The sequence below is a fragment of the Loxodonta africana genome, chromosome 13 (assembly GCF_030014295.1).
Source record: "Loxodonta africana isolate mLoxAfr1 chromosome 13, mLoxAfr1.hap2, whole genome shotgun sequence".
Classification (NCBI taxonomy): domain Eukaryota; kingdom Metazoa; phylum Chordata; class Mammalia; order Proboscidea; family Elephantidae; genus Loxodonta; species Loxodonta africana.
In genome coordinates this window covers 37747724-37765806 of record NC_087354.1, presented here as the reverse complement: position 1 = coordinate 37765806, position 18083 = coordinate 37747724, and positions in this window count along the sequence as shown.

Below are 18083 nucleotides of genomic sequence, written 5' to 3'. Positions count from 1 at the left end.
CTGCAGGCACCACCCTCTTCTACGTGTTTAATGGGGTGGAAAACAACTTTTAGTCTTTTTCCTTGTGATTCATGCCCCTGTAGGGCAGTAACCTTTGGGCAGAGGAAAGAAGTCAGAGCTGGAAAGTCAGAGGAAAGAAATCTTGGATTCTGTACCAGATCTTATTAACTCTATGGGCCTTAGCCTCTCTGAGCTAGCTTCTTCATGAGCAGGATATAGCCACTGTCACCTGCATGCCTGCCTCCCTCACAGGGCTCCTGCAAAGATTAAATGGGATAATTGTTAAGGCTCCTAACACACACACACACAAACTCTTGCGGTGGAGTCGATTCCGGCTCATAGGGACCCAATAGGACAGAGTAGAACTGCCCTATAGGGTTTCCAAGGAGTGGCTGGTGAATTTGAACTGCCAATCTTTTTTGATTAGTAAACACTGTGCCACCAGGGCTCCTAACACAGTGGGTCTCAAAGCTGGCTGATCACGGGGATCACCTGGGAAGCTTCTAAAAAAATTCCTGTGTCCAGACCAATTACATTAGAGCCTCTGGAGGTGGGTCCAGGGAATCAGTATTTTTAAAGCTCCCCAGTGATTCCAGTGTTCAGCCGCAGTTCAGCACCACACAGCTGTCCAGATGTCCAGATTCAAAAGCCAGAACCAGTGACACTGGTGGGAGGGGCGTGTGTGGGAGAGGGAAAGCTAAGAGGTGGTCGGAGCCAAGAAGCCACAGAATGGGGCATTGTGATGAATAACAGAGGAAACTCTGGAGTCAGCCAGACTTTGGTTCAAAGTCCAGCACCACCACTTCTATGTGGCCTTGGGCAGATGACTTACCCTTAATGAGCCTCAGTTTCCTCAACTTATTTTCTTTTTTTAATTGTTCTTTAGATGAAGGTGTACAGAGCAAATTAGCTTCTCATTAAACAATTACTACATGTACTTGGCAACATTGGCTGCCAACCTCACATGTCAACTCTAGCCCCTTCTCGAACTTGGGTTCCCCATTATCAGCTGTTCTGGCCCCTCCTGCCCTCTCACACCTGACCCTGGGTTGTTGTGCCCATTTAGTCTTGTTTTGTTTTATGGACTTGTCTAATCTTTGGGTGAAGGATGAACCTCAGGAGTGACTTCAGCACTGAGTTAAAAGGGAGTACAGGGCCACACTCTTGGAGTTTCTCCAGTCTCGTCAGACCAATAAGTCTGGTCTTTTTTTTTTATGAATTAGAATTTTGTTCTATATTCATCTCCAGCTCTGTCCGGAACTCTCTGTTGGTGATCCCTGTCAGAGCAGTTGGTGATGATAGTTGGGCACCATCTAATTGTGCTGGACTCAGTCTGGTGTAGGCTGTGGTAGTTGCGATCCATTCATCCTTTGGCCTAATCTATCTCTTATGTCTTTGGTCTTCTTTATTCTCCCTTGCTCCAGATTGGGTGGGACCAGTGGAGAATCTTAGATGGCCGCTCACAAGCTTTTAAGACCACAGATGCTACTCATCAAAGTAGGATGTAGAACATTTTCTTTATAAACTATGTTATGCCAGTTGAGCTAGATGTCCCCCGAGACCATGGCCCCCAGCCCTCAACCCAGTAATTTGGTCCCTCAGGGAGTTAGGATGTGTCTATGAAGCTTCCATGACCTTGCCTGGGACAAGCTGTGCTGGGTTCCCCAGTACTATGTACTGTCTTACCTGTCACCAAAGTTACCACTTATCTATTGTCTGTTTAGTGTTTTTTCCTCCTCTCCCTCATAACAATCAAAGATTGTTTCTTTGTGTGTGTAAACCTTTTCATGAGTTTTTGTAATAGTGGTCTCATACACTATTTGTCATTTTGTTATTGACTTATTTTCACTCAGCATAATGCCCTTCAGATTCATCCATCTTTTGAGATGTTTCACAGACTCATCATTGTTCTTTATTATTGCCTAGTATTTCATTGTGTGTATGTACCATGGTTTGTTTATCCATTCATCTGTTGATGGGCTCCTCAGCCTCTTAATGTAGATAATTTAAATAGTACCTACCTCATAACACTGATGTGAAGATTAAATGAGATAAAACTTGTCAACCACCTGGCACAGAGTCACAATACACATTGATGCATTTTTTTCTTCAGTCCAAGCTAAAGAAGACTTTGATAATCTAGTACATTGCTTCCCAGAACTATAAATGGAAGGATTTGAGACTTTACACAGACATTTCTTTATCAGTTATGTGTTTATTTTCATGGTTACTTTTTCTTTATTGCATGTGACATTGGTTTTCCAGCTGCAGTAAGCATGCCAAGTTTCTTTTTTGTTCAAGTGATAAAAAAGAGTAGATAAGTACTGAGTTTATGATAGTAGAGGTGGTACAAGGATGTCTTAGTTATCTAGTGCTGCTATAACAGAAATATAAGTGGCTGGCTTTAACAAACAGAAATTTCTCTTCTCACAGTTCAGAAGGCTAGAAGTCTGAATTCAGAGGGCTGGTTCTGGGAGAAGGCTCCCTCTCTGTAGGATCTAGAGGAAGGACCTTGTCTCTTCAGCTTCTGCTTCCTGGTTCCTTGGAGATCCCCATGTGTCTTGGCATCCATCTTACTGCATCTCTGCTTCTAGTTTGCATTTAATCTCTTTTATATCTCAAAAGAGATTGACTCAAGATACACCCTACACTAATCCTGCCTTATTAACATAACAAAAAAACCCATTCCCAAATGGGATCATAACCACAGGTGCAGAGGTTAGGATTTACAACACATATTTTTGGGGACACAGTTCAATTTATAACAAAGGATAAAGCAAAAATGATGACATTTGAATGGCTGAAATTTAGGAAATGTTGATCCAATCCCCACCTCATTTTACTGATGAGGAGACTCTTAGAAGAAAAGGTAAAACTGAAAGGTATAGAATGGGGGCATTGTCCCCTGACTCCCAACACCAGGCTCCCTTTGTGACACAGGGTGGAAGGAGAAGTACAGAAGTAGCTTTCACACAAGACAGCCTGGGACAGGTTCTTCATGGAGTCTACTGAAGAGGGAGAAGCCACACATGATTGGAGAGGGGATCAGGAAAGACTTCATGGAGGAAGGGCATGTAGCACAGACCAGGAAGTTAGAATCCCCTTGAGCAGAAGTGGGAGAGAAGGGAACCACGTGGAAGGGACAGCAGAATAAAAGCAGAGCAGAGTGTCAGGATGGATGGAGACTCTGAGTCTGGAGAGAAGCAAGGATAGATACACTGGAGCCCCAAATGTCTTGGGAAAGAGTTTGTTCCTCCTCTGTTGGGTGCTAGGGAGCCATTGAAGGTCTCAGAGCAGGAGCTGCGTCCGGGGTGGAATAACCAGCAGCAACCATCAGAGGCTGGGTATGTCTGGACCTCCTAGGAGAGGTCTTAATTGGACATGCAGATTTCAGAGTTCCTACAAAGAGGAGTCAGGCAGTTGACAGGCTGGCCCAGAGAGTGGATATAGAGAGAGGAAGAAAGTGCCTTGAGAAGCACCCACCTTGAGGAAGTGGGAGCAGAAGAGAAGCGTCAGAGAAACAAGAGAAACAATGGGAGAGTGGAGAGGAACTAAAACTGTGAAAGACCAGAGCAGCGAGCAGGAGCAGAGGGGACAGGGTACGGGCAGAGTGAGGCAGGGAATAGTGGAGTTAGTGCTTTCAGGGGAGCTCACCTTTTCTCCAGTTAAACCATACTCGTTGCCATGGAGTCAATTCCGACTTGTAGTGACCCTATAGGACAGAGTAGAACTGCCTCGTGGGGTTTCCAAGGCTGTGATCTTTATGGAAACAGACTACCACATCCTTCTCCCATGGTGCAGCTGGTAGGTTCAAACCATTGACCTTTCCGTGGGCAGCCAAGTGCTTAACCACTGTGCAACCAGTTCTCCTTTTGAGAGGATATTAATTTGCTGGGCCTCTATGATAGCAGTTATCACTCCAGGCCATTGTTTCAGGATTGCGGGAGACTTCTGCTTGGAGAGACCCTGCTTCTCAGTGGCCGTCTGACTTTGGGCAAATTACCTCTCTCTGAGCCTCAATTCCCTCCTTTGTAAAATGGGGATAAGAGAAAGCACCTACACATCACAGGGTTATTGTAAGGATTAATGAAGACAGCGTGTGTAAAGTGCTTAGCATGTGCCTGGTGGAGAGCAAGTGCTCACAAAATGGCATTTGTAGATTTCATCATTCCTGACACCTAGTGGGTACTGGCTGTGTGCCAGGCTCTGTTTAAGGTAGTGCCTGCCCTTAAGGACCTCTCAGTTTAGCCAAGGCTGACCACCTGAATCTAGCCACTCCATGTAACCCCCAGCACTCCAGCCCCTGAAAATTTCTAAGAACTCATATTGAAATAGCTAATTATTGCCACCTTGCTTTAACAGACAAAACCCAAGCTCCCAGTGACATTACTGTGGGATAGGGTATGGTCTCCCAGTGGCCACTTCCTCCTGGAACTAGGCCTTCACCTGGAGCCGTTGCCATCAGAAGTTGGAGGTGCCCCGGACTGGGGAGAAAGAACTAAGAAAAGTGAGGGGGGTGGTCACCCTGCTATATATGTATGCTTTACACACAAGACCCTAAGGTCCTACAGACAATAAAAACACATATAGCCCATAGGATGAGGGGGGCCCTGGTGGCACAGTGGTTAAGCATTTGGCTGCAAACCAAACGCTCCTTGGAAACCATATGGGGCAGTTCTACTCTGTCCTAGAGGGTCACTATGAGTTGGAATCAACTAGACAGCAACAGGTTTATAGCCCTTAGGATAGTATTTGGCATAGCTTTCAATACATTTTGGCTATTGTTCTTGATGCAAAAAAAAAAAAAAAAAAAGGTACATACATCATACATGTGTCTGCCTAGAAGTATCACATTTGGGACTATAAAAAGCCAAATAGTGTAGAAGGCTGAAAAACCTCTCGCTTGTCTGGGGGAATTGAGCGGTGACATCGACCTTAATGGTATCACTGTTCTAGGGTGCCCTGTGTGTCTAGTTAATGTTACACTTATTTAATGATCACTTTAGATCTTTCCACGGACTTACTTGGCCATTCTGTCTCACCAGTAATGTCCCATGTTAAAATATGGTTCCTGGCTAATTAAAGAATATTCCAGACCAGGAGAGCAGGGTTGGTTTCACTCTCAGTCACTCAGGCTCAAACCTCAATGCACCTCATCTATCCTTCCCTCTCTCCTCCATTACCAAGTGTTGTGGGTATTCCTCAGAAAATTCTCCCAGGTCTGTTGTCCGCCTTAATATAGGCCCTCATCCTCCTCCACTTGATCCCCCCTCCAATCACTGTCCTTCCAGCCCAGCTGCTTATGCAGCAGCCAGCTTACAAAACTCCCAGAAGCTCAATTCAAGTCACAGCCCTGCTCTAAAACTTTTGATGGGTTCCTGAATAGAAGAATCAAATCCAAGTCCTTCCCCTAGCACTGAAGTTTCTCCGTGATCTGAACCCAGCTCACTCTACTTGGCTCCAGGCCTTGCTCAGACCCTTATTTAGCACAGTGGAGGCTGAGAGAACAAGGCTGGAATGACTAGGGCTGGACTACCCAATAAGCAAGGCATGCACGGGCTGACTTGTGTTTATTTACTAATCTGTAGTGAAGGGTTATAGCAATCACGTGGCCTCCTGTGTCAGGAATGGCAACTTGAAGAGGGATGGCATTGTATTCGTCATCAAAGAGAACATTTCAAAATCTATCCTGATGAACAATGCTGTCAGTGATAGGATAATATCCATACGACTACAAGGAAGACCAGTTAATAATGACTATCGTTCAAATTTACGCACCAACCACTAAGGCCAAAGACGAAGAAATTAAAGATTTTTACCAACTTCTGCCATCTGAAATTGATCTAACATGCAATCAGGATGTATTGATAATTACCAGATGACATGATCTTATACACAGAATACCCTAAAGAATCCTCAAGAAAACTACTGAAACTAATAGAAGAGTTCAGCAGAGTATCAGGATACAAGATAAACATGCAAAAATAAGTTGGATTCCTCTACACCAACAAAAAGAACATTGAAGAGGAAATCACCAAATAAATGCCCTTTACAGTAGCCCCCAAGAAGATAAAATACTTAGGAATAAATGTTACCAGAGACATAAAATTCCTATACAAAGAAAACTAAAAGACACTACTGCAAGAAACCAAAATAGACCTAGACAAGTAGAAAAACATACCTTGCTCATGAATAGGAAGACTTAACATTGTAAAAATGTCCGTTCTACCAAAACCCATCTATAGATATAATGCAATTCCGATCCAAATTCCAATGACATTTTTTAATGAGTTGGAGAAACAAATCACCAACTTCATATGGAAGGGAAAGAGGTCCCGGATAAGTAAAAGAAGAACAAAGTGGGAGGCCTCACTGTACCTGATTTTAGAACCTATTATACCGCCACAGTAGTCAAAACAGCCTCGTACTGGTACAACAACAGGCACATAGACTAATGGAACAGAATTGAGAATCCAGACATAAATTCATCCACATATGAGCAGCTGATATTTGACAAAGGCCCAAAGTCAGTTAAATGGGGAAAAGACGGTCTCTTTAACAAATGCTGCTGGCGTAACTGGATATCCATCTGCAAAAAAATGAAACAAGACCCATAGCTCACCCCATGCACAAAAACTAACTCAAAATGGAACAAAGACCTAAATATAAAATCTAAAACAATAAAGATCATGGAAGATAATTACCAGTGATTGGAATGGGACAGCTGGAAACAAGGAGGATCAGCATTTGAAAAATAAGGCCTTGGTGATAGAAACGATGCCAGAGATCACATGATAGAATTTTGCCAGACCAATGGCTTCTTCACTGAAAATACCTTTTTTCACCAGATAAACGGCAACTATACGCATGGACCTCTCCAGATGGAATACACAGGAATCAAATCTGTGGGAAGACAATGGAGAAGGTGATTATCATCAGTCAGGACAAGCCTAGGGACCGACTGTGGAACAGACCATCAATTGCTCATCTACAAGTTCAAGTTGAAACTGAAGAAAATTAGAACAAGCCCAAGAGAGCCAAAGCACAACCTTGAGTGTATCCCACCTGAATTTAGAGACCATCTCAATAACAGATTTGATGCTTTGAACACTAATGACCGAAGACCCGATGAGTTGTGGAATGACATCAAGGACATCATACATGAAGAAAGCAAAAGGTCATTAAAAAGATAGGAAAGGAAGAAGAGACCAAAATGGATGTCAGAAGAGACTCTGAAACTTGCTCTTGAATGTTGAGTAGCTAAAACCAAAAAAAAACCAAACCCACTGCCGTCGAGTTGATTCCGACTCATAGCGACCCTATAGGACAGAGGAGAACTGCCCCACAGAGTTTCCAAGGAGCACCTGGCAGTTTTGAACTGCCAACCCTTTGGTTAGCAGCCATAGCACTTAACCACTACGCTAAAGCAAAAGGAAAAAATGATGAAATAAAAGAGCTGAGCAGAAGATTTCAAAGGGCAACTCAAGAAGACAAAGTATTAAAATGACTTGTGCAAAGACCTGGAGATGGAAAACCAAAAGGGAAAAACGAGCTCTGCATTTCTTAAGCTGAAAGAACTGAATAAAAAATTCAAGCCTCAAGTTGCAATTAGTGAAGGATTATACACGGAAAATATTAAATGACGCAGGAAACATCAAAGAAGATGGAGGGAATGCACAGTCATTATACCAAAAAGAATTGATCGATGTTCAACCATCTCACGAGGTAGCATATGATCAGGAATCAATGGTACTGAAGGAAGAAGTCCAAGTTGCACTGAAGGCATTGGGAAAAAACAAGGCTTCAGGAGCTGACCAAATACCAATTGAGATGTTTCAACAAATGGAACTGGAAGTGCTCACTCACCTATGTCAAGAAAACTGGAAGACAGCTACCTGGCCAACCGACTGGAAGAGATCCATATTTATGCCTATTCTCAAGAAAGGTGATCCAACCAAATGCAGAAATGATCGAACAATATCATTAGTATCACAGGAAAGTACAATTTTGCTGAAGATCATTCAAAAGCAGTGGCAACAGTATATCGACTATGAACTGCTAGAAATTCAAGCCAAATTTAGCAGAGGACATGGAACCAGGGATATCATTGCTGATGTCAGATGAAGCCTGGCTGAAAGCAGAGAATAGCAGAAAGATGTTTACCTGTGTTTTATTGACTATGCAAAGACATTCGACTGTGTGGTTCATAATAAATTATGGATGACATTGTGAAGAGTGGGAATTCCAGAACACTTAATTGTGCTGGAGAGGAACCTATACAGAGATGAAGAGGCAGCTGTTGCAACAGAATAAGGGAATACCGCGTGGCTTAAAGTCAGGAAAGGTGCGCCTCAGGGTTGTATCTTTTCACTACACCTATTCAACCTGTATGCTGAGCAAATAATCCAACAAGCTGGACTAAATGAAGAAAAACGGGGCATCAGGAGCTGGAGGAAGACTCATTAATACCCTATGTTAATGCAGATGACACAATCTTGCTCGCTGAAAGTGAAGAGGACTTGAAGCACTTACTGATGAAGATCAAAGACCACAGCCTTCAGTATGGATTACATCTCAACATAAAGAAAAGAAACATCTTCACAACTGGACCAATAAGCAACATCATAATAAAGGGAGAAAAGATTGAAGTTGTCAAGGATTTCATTTTACATGGATCTACAATGAACACCTATGGAAGCAGCTGTCAAGAAGGCAGAAGATGCATTGCATTGGACAAATCTGCTGCGAAAGACCTCTTTAAAGTTTTGAAAAGTGAAGATGTCACCTTGAGGACTAAGGTGGGCCTGATCAAAGCCACAGTGTTTTCAATTGCCTCATATGCATGTGAAAGCTGGATGATGAATGAGGAAGACCAAAGAAGAATTGACGCCTTTGAATTATGGTGTTGGCGAAGAATATTGACTATACCATGGACTACAAAAAGAATGAACAAATCTGTTTTGGAAGATGTACAATCAGAATGCTCCTTAGAAGCAAGGATGGCAAAACTATGTCTCACATACTGTGGACATGTTATCAAGAGGGATCAGTTCCTGGAGAAGGATATCATGCTTGGTAAAGTAGAGGGTCAGTGAAAAAGAGGAAAACCCTGAATGAGATGGACTGACACAGGGGCTGCAACAATGGGCTCAAGCATAACAATGATGGTGAGGATGGCAGAGGACTGGGCAGTGTTTCTTTCTGGCGTACATGGGTGGCGTAGCTATGAGTTGAAACTGACTCAACGGCACCTAACAGCAACAACAAAGTGAATGGTTTCACCATACGAGCAAATCCACCCATGCATACCTTGCTTTACTGGTTAGTCCATACCTGCTGGAATCCATTCAGAAGCAGACAGACACCACAGTTCTGTTGTCATGACGATGGTGAGGTAACATAAAAAAAAAAAATGCATCTAAGTAGGTAGCTTTGAATTGTTCTTAGAATGGGAACTGTCTTTGGAAAAATATGTTGATGAGCAGACTAGATAGAGAAGAGTTTGAGATTCGAAGGTCAGGGCTTCAAATGACAGTTAAATCGCCCGGCATGACAGAAGAAGGGTGAATTTCTTATGCTCTGTGAAAAGGGTATGGAGGAAAATGAGAAGAGAGGAGGGAGAAGGAAGAGAGAGGAGGTGGAAAGATAGGCTTGGACCAGGTGGGTCTGTGAACCTTTCCTCTGCCTCCTCACCTCACCTCCACCCCATCTTCAGCATAGTCTGCTCAACTCACAAATATTTGGGATGGGTGTGGGGAGGTGGAAGGCAGATATGAAATGAGGCCTGGGATGTGCAGAGGAGACCATGGGATCCTCAGCCCCTGGAAGGGCCTAGAAATTGTGGGAAGAGCTTTGGAGTGCTACAGGCCATCAAATTTGGGGGATTCGGTCCAATTTTACCAATCTCCGTGAGCATCTAATTCCATTTACTATTGTTACTATCACTGTTATTACAAAAATGTACACCCCCCCCCCCAAAAAAAATACTCCCTCCTGGGAGAAGCATAGAAGAAAAAAGAAAGGATGCTACAAAGAAAGATCCTGTAGAAAGCCTTGCTTGGCAGAAATCTACCTTTCCCTTCTGGTTAACTGACAAGTGGTTTGTGGAACATGGCCCTGTGAAATGTCAGGCTCCCAGCAAAGAAATGGAAATGGTCAGGAATCATATTTCAGAAGTTCAGTCTCACTGTTAATCAAAGAAATACAAATTAAAACCAACACGATGCCATATTTTTCCAGTGAGGGCTGAGAAGGGGTCGAGTCAGTAAGGGAACCATCGGTCCCTGCACATTGGAGGGAGAGAGCTCCCCACATGTTCACCAGTTGCAGGCCCCACGGAGGAGGCCAGCAGGGCCGGTGGGGACCTGGAGACAGGTGTCCCACCCTCTAGTCCAAGTCCAAACCCCCAGCCTCCACGAGGAAAGAGTAACTGTCTTTATATACCCAGAAGCCCTGGGAAGGAGGGCCTGGGGAGCCAAAACTCAGAAGTTGAGTATCTGTCTGAAAGGACCATTGCAACCTGAAAAGAGGCCAATTTGAATTTTTTAAATTTTCATAGTACTTGTTTAAAGTACAAAGTACATATAGTAAAATGCACAAAACTTAAATGGATTGCCCATGACTTTTTTACAAATGTGTATATCCATGCAACTACCACCCAGATCAAGATCTAGAATATTGCCTTCACCCCAGAAAGTTTCCTCATTATTCCGAGTTCTGTAACCGTAGATTGGTTTTACCTGTTCTTGAACTCCGTATAGGTGGAAGCATACAGTAGGTATTCTTTTGGCCTGGTTACTTTGGGTCCAAGTAATGTTTTTGAGATTTATTCATGCCCTTGCTTATATCGCTAGTTCATGTGTATCAATGAGTGGCCTTCTATCACTTTGACCGCAGTTTGCTTACCCATTATCTTGATGATGGGCATTTGAGTTGTTTTCTGTTTTAGCCAATTATGGATAAAGCTGCTTGTACAAGTCTGTGTGAACACAAGGTTTCATTTCTCAAGGGGAAATACCTAGGATTGGATATACTGGGCTGTAGAGCAAGCATGCGTTTACCTTTATTAAATAGGTTTCTGTCGAGTCACTTCCAACTCATGGCAACCCCCTGTGTGTCAGAGTGGAAATGTACTCCACAGGGTTTTCATGGCTCTGACTGTTTGACAGCAGATTGCCAGGCCTTTCTTCAAGGTGTGTCTGAGTGGACTCGAGATGCCAGCCTTTCAGTTAGTAGCCCAGCACTTAACCATTTGCTCCACCTAGGGGCTCCTTTAACTTTATTAGAAGCTGCTAAAAAATTATCCAAAATGGTTTCCCTACTTTATACTCCCTCCAATAGTGTATATGAGTTCCAGTTGCTCTATATCCTTGGCAACACTAGATAGTATCAGACACTCTAATTTTAGCCATTTCTGGTGAATGTGTAAATCCATTTTGTGGATTTAATTTGCATTTCCCTGATAACCTACAGTGTTGAGCATTTTTTCCTGTATTTATTGTTTCAAATGCTGTTGGAGGTGCATGTCAAGAACCCGGTAATCATAGAGTGAGGACCCTAAAGGCAAAACACCTTCAAACTGAGGAATAGGGGGTGAAATTTGCATTTGTAGACTGTCTCCTTCCTACCCCTCTTGCTAGTTATTAAGGGTGATGGTTTGTTTTGGTGATGGGGGAAGGCTGGGAAAGCTCTCTTGGCATATTCGGGGGCTGAATACATAGCAACCTTCGTGAGACTTTGCTGCTTTGAGCTACCTTGGGACTGACTCTACATGGCTCCTTTCCATGAGGCTATGGGACAATTTCATTTACCAGAGTGGCTTCTGGTTCTCCCCCCCGCCCACCCTATTGCTGCAGAAACCCTGTGAAGGCTATGGCCGCTGGGGTGGAGGAGGGGGCAAGAGGGGCAGGAGTGGCAGACAGAACAGGGGCACAGGCCCAGTAACACTGTACTATAGTGAAATATACAATATTAAAGATCGGTTTTTTGACTGTCCAGTACAAGCCCACTTTCCCAACAGCCCCTCAGAAAATTGTCTTGGTCTGGGTTGGGGGTGGGGGACAGGGCAAGGGGGGACAATGCCAGCAGAAGGAAGAATTTGCCTCCCCATGCCATGGTGAAGGAGCCAGATCCAGCCTTCCCTGGCCCCTGCTGCAGCCAGGGATGAGGGCATGATTCAAGCTTCACCAACCAGGTGTTCTCTTCTAGGCTACTGGATCCCAAGAGAGTAACACTAGGAGCCCAAGGAAGAAATGGAGGTCATTCTTGGCAGCAGTGGTGGGGGTGGAGGCAGTGGTGGGGCCCTGCCTGGCTACAAGGTGGTTGCCATGTTTTTTGTTTCTTGCTTCTTGGCACCTTGGAGTTCCTTGGAGACTGCTCAAACCTGGTGCCCAAGCCTGTCAATTCTGGAGTCCTCTAACAGCCTTCCTGTTAGGTGTGGCCATGTGACTGCATTCTGGCCAATGGAACATGAAGAAAAGGCATGTATACCAGTTGAGTCCAGCAAAATCCCCCCACATAGTTCTCCACTCTCTCTTTTCCTCTCTCTGCTGGCTGCATGTTGATAGGTAACCTAGGAACCATGTGTTGAATGGGTGCAGCCACCTTCAGCCTGGGTTCCTGTATAACTGTCTAACTGCGTGACACAGAGCTTCCCACCACATCCCTCCACCCATCAGGAACAACTGTTTGGGGCTTTATGTGAGCAAGAAATAAATTCATTTTATGTAAAGCTATTGTGGACCCTGAATGGTGTAAACGGATAACACATTCAGCTGCTAACCAGAAGGCTGGCTGTTTGAGTCCACCCAGAGGCGCCTAGGCTGAAAGGTCTGGTGAGTCCCTTCCAGAAAATCAGCCACGGAAATCCCTATGGAGCACAGCTCTGCTCTATCTAACACAGGTGGGGTCTCATGAGCTGGAATTGACTCAACAGCACCTGGACAAAACTATTGTGATTTTTGCATTTCTCTAACACAACAGCTAACCTTAGTAATATAGGTAGCCAGAGCTATGTAATAAAATATATCTATTTAATGATTATGTATATACATATGAAGAATACACACAAAAATGTTAACAGTCTCTAGATGATGACATTGAGAGTGAATTTTATTTTCTTATTTTACATTCCTTAATGTGTTTCAAAATTTCTTGTATGAACATATATGTATACATATAACATATTTGAAAAAACTAAGTGTTATTAAAAAGGAGATTTGGATTTTCTGAGAGAGTCAGGGATGGAGAAATAGTAGTCTCAACACAAAAGGCCAGAAAATCCAGAGAGCCCTTTGGATTTGCAAAAGCGATGACCCCAGGCCTCTTGGGTCTTCTCTGAGATACACTGCCCACCTCTAGCAGCTTCTCCAGCTGTCCATCATGTGTCAGAGTCCCCTCCACCCCCATCCTGGGACACTCCTTGAACACCCCCCTCCCATTTGTCAACAGTCTCTCACAGCATGGAGCCCAGAGCTGAACATAGTATCAGTGACTCTGTTGAGGGACACTTCACTGGCCACTGGAAGGACCATCCGGAGAGTGAAGACAGGCCCTCTTCCCAGGGTTAACAACACCAGCCCACCCACCTCCCCTGCCAGAGAGCAGTCCTTTCACTCTGTGGTCCCTCTCCTAGCTCCACCTCCCTGGGCTTCACGGCAAGAGCAGGGCTGAGCCCCCTCTCCATGACCTTCAAGGGGGAGAGGCTGTCCTCCCCAGGCTCCCAGGCTACCTCTATTTTATTCATTTAGTTTGGATCACCACATTGTCAGGATGATCAAATGTCTTCTTTGGTCTGGTCCCAGCAGGGGATTCACTTAATTTAGGGGCCTTACCAGGCATAGACAAAACAGCAGCACCTACCTAAGGGTGGGCACTTTTCATTTAATCTTTATGTCTGCCCATTCCGACTACAGGACAGAGTAGACCTGCCCCATAGTGTTTCCAAGGCTGTCAATCTTTATGGAAGCAAACTGCCACATCTTTCTCCCTCGGAGCAGCTGGTGGATTCCAGTTGTCAGCCTTTAGGTTAGTGGCCAAGTGCTTAACCACTGCACCACCAGGACTCCTAGGGCAGGCTCTGCCACCTTCATATTGTTGTTGTTAGCTACTGTTGAGTGGGCCCTGACTCATAGCAACCCCATGCACAACAGAAAGAAATGCTGCCTGCTCTTCAGATATCCCTATGACAGGTTGTGGATCAGGCAGTTGTGATCCATAGGTTTTTCACTGGCTCATTTTCAGAAGTAGATTATCAGGCCTTTCTTCCTACCTTTGTATTACCAGCAAGGAAGCTGAGACTCAGAGATGTTACGTAACTTGCCCAAATTCACACACTACTAAGATGAGGGCCCTGCCAGGACTCTGACCCAGACTGAATGATCCCCCAGCCCACCATGTTCTTTCCAGTCCGCCACACACCTGCCTCTCTGCCAAGGTCAAATAACTGGGGTGTTAGTAATGCAGCCAAATCGTAGCATGACAACCCTAACAAGGAAACAGGAAGCACGTCCAGTTCCAACCCAGCCTTGGGTTCTTTCTGTTTTTAACGAGGACTCAGGTTAGCATCCAGCATCCTGCAGAGTTTCTGCAGAAATCCTATAATCCGCATACCAGACCAGCTGCTGCCGAGTCAGCTCTGACTCATGGCAACCCCACGTGTGTCAGAGTAGAACAGTGCTCCATGGGGTTTCTTTGCTTTCTTTTTTTTTAACTAATTTTGTTGTTGTTGAGAATACCCAAAAAACCAAACCCAGTGCCGTCGAGTCCGATTCCAACTCATAGCGACCCTATAGGACAGAGTAGGACCCCCCATAGAGTTTCCAAGGAGCGCCTGGCGGTTTTGAACTGCCAACCCTTTGGTTAGCAGCCAGAGCACTTAACCAGTACGCCACCAGGGTTTCCTTGTTGAGAATATACACAGCAAAACACACACCAATTCCACAGTTTCTACATGTACCATTTAGTGACATTGATTACATTTTTCAAGTAGTGCAACCATTCTCACCCTCCTTTTCTGAGTCGTTCCTCCCCCATTAACATGAACTCACTCATCTTCTGAGTTGCTATTATCACTTTAAACCCATAGAGATAGTTATTAAGAGAGCACATTTCTAGAAAAAAAAAAATTTTTTTTTTTTGAGGCAGACATTTTTTTTCTAGCTAAGCTAAACTATTGTTTGGTTTTAAGACTTCAGGAGCTCTTTTTGGTTTAAGGTTTAGAGACTATCTCAGGGCGATAGCTTCAGGGGTTCATCCAACCCTCATGGCTCCAGGATATCTGGAGTCCATGAGAATTTGAAATTCTGTTCTGCATTCTCTCCCTTTTGGCTCAGGATTCTTCTATAGAATCTTTGATCAAAACGTTCAGTAATGGTAGCCAGGCACCACCCAGTTCTTCTGGTCTCATGGCAAAGCAGGCAGATGTTCATGGAGGTGATTAGGCACATATTCCATATCCTCCTCCTATTCCTGACTCTTCTTCTTCTGTTGCTCTGGGAGACTAGAGACCAACTGTGCCTTGGAAGATTGCTTGCAAGCTTTTAAGACCCCAGGCATTATGCAAGGAAGTAGGAGGTAGAACAGAAGCACTAAACATGTTGTTAGGCCAATTAACTGGGATGACGCATGAAACCATGACCCTAAATCTCCAAACCAAGGAACCAAATTCCATGAGGTTTCTGGCTGTACATAACCAGCCCCAGCAGCTACATTTTTTTGTCATTGTTATAAATATGTCTATCACACACCTTTTGCCAATTCAACTTTTTACAGGTGTACCACTTATTGGCATCAATTACAATAATCATCTGTGCAACCCTACCCTTAATTAATGCAGTATTTCCATCACTTTAACACCTTTCACTCCCTGTCTCTTGCCTCTGGTAACACTAATAAACTTTGTTCTCTATACATTTGCTTTCTCTTGTTTTTTTTGTTTTCTTGAATATAAGTGTGGTTATATAATATTTGTCCTTTTGTGATTGACTTATTTTACTGAGCATAATGTCTCCCAGCTCCATCCATATTGTAGCATGTATGAAGATTTCATTTCTCTTACTGGCTGAGTAGTATTCTATTGTATGTATGTACCACATTTTGTTTATTCATTCAACTATCGGTGGGCTTTTAGGTTGTTTCTACCTTTTGGCTATTGTAAATAAGTGCTGCAATGAACACCGCTGTACAAGTCTCTGTTTAAGTCTCTTCTTTCACTTCTTTTAGGTATGTACCCAGGAGAGGAATTGCTGAGTCATATAGTAGTTCTATTTTTAGTTTTTTGCAGAACCACCACACTGTTTTCCGCAACAGCTGTACCATTTTGCACTCCCACCAGCAGTGGGTAAGTGTTCTAATTTCCCCCATATCCTTGCTAACATTTGGAAACTCTGGTTGCGTAGTGATTAAGTGCTACAGCTGCTAACCAAAGTTCAAATCTGCCAGGTGCTCCTTGTAAACTCTATGGGGCAGTTCTACTCTGTCCTATAGGGTCGCTATGAGTCGGAATCGACTTGACAGCACTGGATTTGGTTTTTTGGTTTGGTTTTGCCAACAGTTTTTTTTTTTTTTTTTATCTTAGCCATTCTAGTGGGAGTGAAATGGTATCTCATTGTGGTTTTGATTTGCATCTCTCTGATGACTAATGACACTGAGCATCTTTTCATGTGTTTGGTGATGATTTGAATATTCTTTGGTGAAATGTCTATTCAAGTTCTATGCCCATTTTATGAATGGACTATTTGTCTTTTTGTTAAGTTCTTAAAGTTTTATATATATTTTCGTTATTGGATTCTTGTCAGATATATGGTTTCTAAAGATATTCTCCCAATCAGTAGCTTGTCTTTTTATTTTTTGGTAAAGTCTTTTGATGAACAAAAGTTTAATTTTTATGAGGTCCCATCTACTTACTTTGTCTTTTGCTGTTTGTACTTTTGTTATTATATTAGATAACCCATTGTTAAAAGCTAGGCCTGACAGCGTTGCCCTGTTTTTTCTACTAAGAATTTTATGGTTTTAGTTTGCACATTTAGGTCCTTGATCCACTCTGAATTTGTTTTTGGGTATGGTGTAAGGCATGGACCATGTTTCATTTTTCTGTATGTGGAAACCCAATTTCCTGGCACCATTTATTGAAGAGATGCTTTTTTTCCCATCAAATGGACCTAGTACCCTTGTCAAAAATCAGTTGACCATACATAACATAGTTTATAAAGAAAATGTTCTACATCTTACTTTGATGAGTAGTGTCTGGGGTCTTAAAAGCTTATCAGTGGCCATCTAAAATACTCCACTGGTTCCACCCCATCTGGAGCAAGGGAGAATGAAGAAAACCAAAGATACAAGGGAAAGATTAGTCCAAAGGACTAATGGACACCACAACTACCACAGCCTCCGCCAGGCTGAGTCCAGCACAACTAGATGGTGCCCGGCTACCACCACCAACTGCTCTGACAGGGATCACGTTAGAGGATTCCAGGCAGAGCTGAGAAAACTGTAGAATAAAATTCTAACTCACACACACACACACAAAAAAACGGATACATAGACCAATGGAACAGAATTGAGAATCCAGACATAAATCCATCTACATATGAGCAGCTGATATTTAACAAAGGCCCAAAGTCTGTTAAATGGGGGAAAAGACAGTCTCTTTAACAAATGCTACTGGCATAACTGGATATTCATCTACAAAAAAGTGAAACAAGAACCATACCTCATACACGCACAAAAACTAACTCAAAATGGATCAAAGACCTAAATATGAAATCTAAAATGATAAAGATCATGGAAGAAAAAATAGGGACAATGCTAGGAGCCCTAATACATGGCATAAAGAGTATACGAAACATTACTAACAATGCACAAACAGCAGAAGAGAAACTGGGTAACTGGGAACGCCTAAAACTCAAACACTTAGGCTCATCCAAAGGCTTCACCAAAAGAGTAAAAAGGTTACCTACAGACTGGGAAAAGGTTTTTAGCTATGACATTTTCAATCAGTGTCTTATCTGTAAAATCTACATGATACTGCAAAACCTCAACAAAAAGACAAATAACCCAATCAAAAAATGGGCAAAGGATATGAA